The 6,688-nt window shown below is 43.4% G+C and overlaps 1 non-coding gene across 1 annotated transcript; it reads left to right on the top strand.

Annotated features, from left to right (window-relative positions):
- Positions 1–5,058: 5,058 nt before the first annotated feature.
- Positions 5,059–5,186, top strand: LOC120102075 (small nucleolar RNA SNORA17). The gene has a single exon (XR_015685172.1). It is a non-coding gene; the product is annotated as a small nucleolar RNA SNORA17 (small nucleolar RNA).
- The last annotated feature ends 1,502 nt before the right edge of the window (positions 5,187–6,688 follow it).

Genomic DNA, 6,688 nt, shown 5'->3' with positions numbered 1-6,688 from the left:
CTGGCTCTAAAATAGACCACCTCACGGATGTCTGTGAAATGAGATCTATTGCTTTCATCAATAAGTGTTGAACAGCATCTACCAGGCCATGCAAGGTATGAAATAATAGACTGATTTTACTTCGGTTATATGATTTTTTTTTTGAAGTAGATTTGTGAGGGTTTTTTTTTTTCTTGAGATTATGTTTACTGAAACTTTGAGGACTGTTTTTGTGATCCCGAGATGATCCGGGAGAAATTGGGAGTCCCCCCCCCCCACCCCCACCCCGGCCCTGGGGTTCTTCAGGCAATTTTATTGGAGTTTAAAAGAAAGAAGCAGAGAACCTAAGTCAGGAGAGCCGTAAATCTCAGCGGCTGCTCGGAATGGAGAATGGAGGAGAGGGGAGGGAAAGCCACACTGTTTGAGTTAAACAAGCATAGAGGTCAGCTATGTGGCAAGCATCTAGCAGCATGTGACGAGGGAGGCAGGGTGGCTTACTTTAGGGAGGGTGAAGCCTAAAGTGTTAGGGAAGCCCATGTTTAGCAAACGCATTTTTAGAAAAGAGATAGAGGAGAAAAAAGAATTATGCGTTTTTGAGGGATTCAGAGAAGTGGGCAGGGCTGTGCCTCGGGGAGATGCCGCTAGGGGGTGGGAATCCAGGAAAGGAAAAAATGCAGTGTTTCATTAAAGGTATTCCACCTATCTCTTTAGCTTGGCTTAAGCCGACTCCACCTTAGGGGTTGGGTGGGGGCGGGGCCAGGGAGTTTTTTGAAATGTCCAATTGCAATGCTTGTTCTTCCCCCAGGCTCAGCCCAGAGATTCTGTTCTCTGCACCACCAAGATTTCCCCTTATCAGTAATGTTTACGGAGAGTAGTATTAAACTACCCTTTATCTTTAAGCTTTAAGTTCTCCATAGAGGAAAATGTTTTCACAAACACTGTGGTCTAGTCGCCAGGAAAAGCTAGAGAAATCTTTAGGCTAGATAGCCTTTCCTAAATAGGTGGCTGGGACATCAGTATCACAATCACTGGAGGAAGTTTTAAAAGAGTGAGCACCAAGGGCCTCACCCAGACTAAATGAATCTGCCTTTGAAGAGATCGTAGCTCACCATTTAAAGCAAGTTCCTGCCTGATTCTATTATAAACCGGAAGGCACAGATAAGTAAGTGTTCCCTAGATGTAAACTCTCTTTGGGGGATGGTTCTTTTCCAGTTCCAACCCTAGACAAAGGACCGAGGTGCATATTTTACATGTCAAAGCAGGCCTGGCCTCCAGGTTCTCCCAGCATACCTCAGTTCCAACTTGGCACTCCCTGCTGGCAACCCAGAACTTTCCAGCGATGGGGCTGGACTGCCCTTCCTCAGAGGCTCTTTCTTATATAATCCAGACATTTCATTCAATCTCAATCTCTTTCCCTCCCCTCTCCCTCTCCCCCTCCTTCTCCCTCTTCCCCTGCCTCCCCCCTTTTCTTACCATGACAATGACTCCCTTGACACCAATACTTGGGGCTAATAAACTCAACCAAGAGCAGCTTTGCAATAAACCAACATTTAATATATTCTAATCCGGCTTGAATTGTCTCATTTCATCAGTAGAGAAATAACCTATCAGGTTCCTTTATAGTTGACTCATGGGGTCTGAGGTGCAGATCTCATTTGGAAATTGTCAGCATGTAAGAAATGTTTACAACACTGAAAGTGGATGAGGTTCCTAAAGGGTTAATATGTAAAACAATCAAATGGTAGTGGGAAATCAACCTACTTAAAAATAAATTGTAAAGGCCAAAATAGAAGTTTCTTCTAAGAAGACGTAAAAATGACCAACCTTTGAAAACTGTTGGGTATCATTAATAATCAGGGAAATGACATTTAAAATACTTATGAGATTCACCTCACACCCAATAGGATGTTTTAGTCTACTTTGCATCCTGTGACAAAGTATCCGAGATAAATCAGCTGAAGGAGGTGAAAATCCATGTGAACCAGCATTTCTAAATGAAGGCTGTACCTTATACTGAACCTCCTAAAAGTCTCTTTAACCAATAGAACTTCAATGATTGTGGAAGTTGGAGTGCTGCAAGAACAAAGTCCGATTGCATTTATTCCAGACTATCTTTGGCTTTCTTGATAGTCATCCCCTACTCAGCTCACTGCCTGAGTAAACATCCTTCTGTCATGTGAAACCTTTCAATACATTAGCTTCAGAGACTGCTAGCTTCCATCAACGTAAAGCTAAAAATGTTGTCTACTTTGTTGACTCTTCTCTACCTGGTGTTTCCACAGATGCTTTAAAAGAGTGTCTTGATTTACGATTTTCTTTGTTCTGTTACTACAAAAACTTCATGAGACAGCTGTCATGTGAAAGCATAGAATCTGGGGTAACCCATATCTGTATTCCTCGACCATAATCACTAATATTTAGCTCTAGAATAAATTCATATCCTTTTTAAGTAGACATCTGCATTTCTTGTGTCTACACTTATTTCAGTTCATACTTTGGGAGACTTTTGGGTCCATGGTTGCTTGGCCCCCCAATCGACTTTTAGGCCTTCTGGGAGGCACCACATCATGACAAAGTACATGTCAGAGGACAGAGTACATGCTCACTTCATGGATGTTGGCAAGCAAAGGCAGGAACAGACTGGGATTCTTATGATGCTCTCAGTGGAACTTCCCCCAGTGACCCAACCTTCCTCTACAAAGCTCCCAACTATATAAGGTGGTAAAGGTGAGAATTAGGTCACTCTAGCAACCTTCTTACTACCTGCATGTATAACTTAAATTATCATATATACCTTAACACTATAGACATTAAAAAGGATAGACATCCAAATTAGAAATTCATATTAATCGATTCCATACTACACACTACTACATAAACACACACACACACACACACACACACACACACACACACACACACACACACTGTATCGTAGGAATCAAAGAGGAGTCCCATTTTATATATTTCCCAGATAAACTTTTCTTATACCCTCAGCTTTGAGATTCATCACTAGGAATAAAAGACGTGGTTTGAGATTCAAACTCTAAGGTTTCTTTACTTTTAAAGAGAACAGGAAGTCGAGGAAGGAGGGGGTAGCAAAACACAAGGGAGTAGAAAAATGTAAAAGGATACACCTCAAAACTAGCCTTTAATCAAAGTGTAGGCCTTGACATTGCTCTGGAAGCCTCTGGAAGCCGGCTCTAATGTAGACTTAGGCATTAACCAGGGTCACAGTAAACTGCATTTTAAGATGCTCCAGTGAGTCACATGCTCCTTTAAGTAGAGAAGCATTGTTGTCAGTGATTGAATTTAACATTTATTTCCTTTCCAGTTGAAGGAGACCAGTGCCATGAGTGGCTTGAATACTACGGATTGCAGCAGCTATAAAATTGAATGGCAGAAAATAAATGGAGATAAGTTGCGTGCTTTCTATATACTTGGGTCAAACAGTGTCTAGCACCAGACTGACTTCCGTTTGCAGAGATCTGGCTGCGCTGCCATGAGTCTCTTTAGGACACCAGTTTGACAAAGCTAACGGGATGGAGCTGACTGTACAGAATGGTAGAGCTGCATTGTTAGTGGGAGACAGCTTCCTGAGGAGCAGTGACAGTTGGACTTTGAGGTGACCATGAGGGCCTGCCCCTATATTTGCCTAGCTTGCCAGAAACCAAGTAAACTCATCTGAAATATGTCTGAGTAATTTTAAAAACTTCTCTTGACGACATACAAAACATCTGATGGTTAAGTAGCGTGACTTAAACAATGGAACATAGAAGTGTTGAAAAAGTAAAAGAATTGCCAACATTCAAGGAAATCCAAAATTGAGACGCTTGTCATGGGAAACGGATCCAGATTACATGGATTAGCCAGTTAACTGCAGTGCTCAGGGTCTCAGACACTACATAATGAGCACCCAGGGAGAAGATATGGTGTGGCTTAGACCAAACGATGTAACACAAGTTCCTTCTGTCGAGCTGACTGAGCATGATCTTATACTTTAAAAATGCAAATGTACTATTAAAAATATGCTGAGTGAATGAAAAGAGGAGGTTTGTGGAGAGAGGCCTTCGAAACTAAGATTCCAGGAAGTGACAAAAAAACGCTGATAAAGGTTGATACACAAGACTTGATTCAGTATCTCATTTGAAGAAGCCAAGGATCGAAGTTGATATTACTAAACAAGACACCTCACGTATTGCTGTAACTTCCCAAGATCCTATAAGATCCATGGCCCTGTATGAAGACCATAACAGTCGTAAACGTTCACAGAACTTCATAGGTGCTCATATAAATTCATAAGGATCTACTTTATCAGTAGCCAATGAAAAACCACCATGTTCTTCTAAAAGTATGAATTCAAATATATCTGGCATTTGAATATGAAGGCAATGTTCTGGGTGCTAAAATACTATAATAGTGTTGCCAAGTCATGGATTTCATCAAGTTTACATTTCACTGAAGGCAAATTGTCTTTAAACAATAATAAACATGTTATATATCTACATAACAAATTGGTATGTTGAATAGTCTATGGGTAGTGTTGCATCTTAAATAGAGATGGATCTTAGAAGTTATGTTTGCTACCCTGGAGGTAAATCCTAGCTTATTGTGTAAAAAAAGGGAGGATCATTAGACAGTAGTGATAACTAGAATCCAAAATTAACTCAATAAGATTGAGTGATGATTAATCAAGTCATTGACTTGATGAGAGATAAGGTGTTGGAGATGGGCCTCTTTTTTTTTTTTTTTTTTTTTTTTCGGAGCTGGAGACCGAACCCAGGGCCTTGCGCTTGTTAGGCAAGCACTCTACCACTGAGCTAAATCCCCAACCCCTGGAGATGGGCCTCTTAGCATACCTATAAGAGATTATCTTGATTAAATTTATTGGGGGTGGGAAAACCTGCCTATTGTGGGTGGCCTCAGTCCCTTGGCTGAGATTCTGGACTGTATAAAATGGAGACAGTGAGGTGAGCATAAGCATTCATCGTTCTCTTCCTGGTTATGGACATAATGTGGGCTGCTGCTTAAAGTGAAGAACCAGCTTGCTTTCATCATAGGATTAAAAACAATATTATACCCGCCCATGAAGCGATATGTATGACTGCTGTGTCACATGTGCATCCATAGATGGCAGAGAGGAAAGAGGTTATGTCTACATTCAAGATGCTGACCTATGACCTTCTGAACATTAGTAGCCCAACGTTTCCTGAAGAGACAGAGCCTGAGATGATCACCAGACTGTCACGACTGGGCCTGGACAGGGAATTAGCCTGAGATGACCATCAGTTAGGTGCAGTGTAGTGAGCCATATTGGATTTGGGCCTGGCCGCTTTGTAACTGCATGGCCACAGTTAAGAAGTCATGGGATTGTTGGACAGAGGCCTCTCCCATGTATTTACGGCACAGGAAGAAAAGACCAAGTAGTAAACACCCGGTGTCTCCACTGCATGACCCCTGCTGAGCCCGGCTGATGCATGTGGGACCGATACACCTGGACCACACCTGGGTGGTGGTCAATTTACTTCTGCCTTTTGCTTCCTCAGTCTTTATCCTTGAGATTTAGGCTGCTCTTGGATTTCTCCCTAATTAATTCAGGTCTCATAGTCGGTCTTTTGTTACCGAAGCCAGGTACTCATGAGTCAGGGTTTCCCACTGTGCTTCCCAGATATTTTCTACCTGGAGGCTTGGGTATATAAGTGGTGAATAAAGCTACAGGAGACTCTCACTCTCTCTTCCGCTCTTCCGCTCTTCCTCTCACCTTCCTCCTCTCTCTCTTTCTCTCTCTCTCTCTCTCTCTCTCTCTCTCTCTCACTCTCTCTTCCGCTCTTCCTCTCTCCTTCTTCCTCTCTCTCTCTCTCTCTCTCTCTCTCTCTCTCTCTCTCTCTCTCTCTCTCTCTCCCCCCTCTCTTCCTCTCCTGGCTTGACACGATAACCTGTGTGTGTGTGTGTGTGTGTGTGTGTGTGTGTGTGTGTGTGTGTGTGTGTGTGTTTCTTTCATCCCGTAGGCTTTCGCCCGATTCTCGATACCGTGTCGGTGCTGGCGCCGACAGTGCAGTGCAGGCCTAGGGTGGGCAAGGAAAAGGTGTACCTGAGATGACCCCTGCCTGGTGCCTTAATGCATGAGTGGGACATAGCACTCCTTAGGCAACCTCAGACACTCAAAGACCTCAGTTGCCTCTATGAGGAACAAGTAAGTGGTGGAGAAATGGAAGACAAAGAGAAACAGAAGGATGCAGATGCAGGCACAATGAAAAGTGGCAGAACAGAAGACTCAAGGGTAGTGAGGAACAGCCTGATTTGAACGGACAGTGATGCCACCTGGGACAATGGTAGAATCCTGGCCCATAGTGCTACCAGGAGCCACATTGGGTCCATAGCCCTGAAGCAGCAGGTGTCTGTTACCAAAGGGATATCCAGGTGGATATACCTAATCTGGACTGCTGCCTAGGGACATGTTAATATCTGAGAGATGTGCAGAATTCACCCCACCACTCACGTGGATATCATGGGAGAGCTGGCCCTGGGAGCATGAGAGTAAGAGTGTTGACCCTACTTCCAGACAGCTGCAGTTGTGGAAGCTGCAGTTGAGCTTGCCCCTGAGGATACAAGCATGGGTGACCTGGTTCTACTACTTGTCTCCTGTGCAGTGGTGTTGACAAAGGAGAGATACCTTCCTTCTCCCTTCCCCTTCACCACCTGGAAAGCA

Source organism: Rattus norvegicus, chromosome 3 (assembly GCF_021556685.1).
Source record: "Rattus norvegicus strain SHRSP/BbbUtx chromosome 3, alternate assembly SHRSP_T2T, whole genome shotgun sequence".
Classification (NCBI taxonomy): domain Eukaryota; kingdom Metazoa; phylum Chordata; class Mammalia; order Rodentia; family Muridae; genus Rattus; species Rattus norvegicus.
Note: the sequence above shows the minus strand (reverse complement) of the source record. Positions and strands in the feature narration are given on the sequence as shown.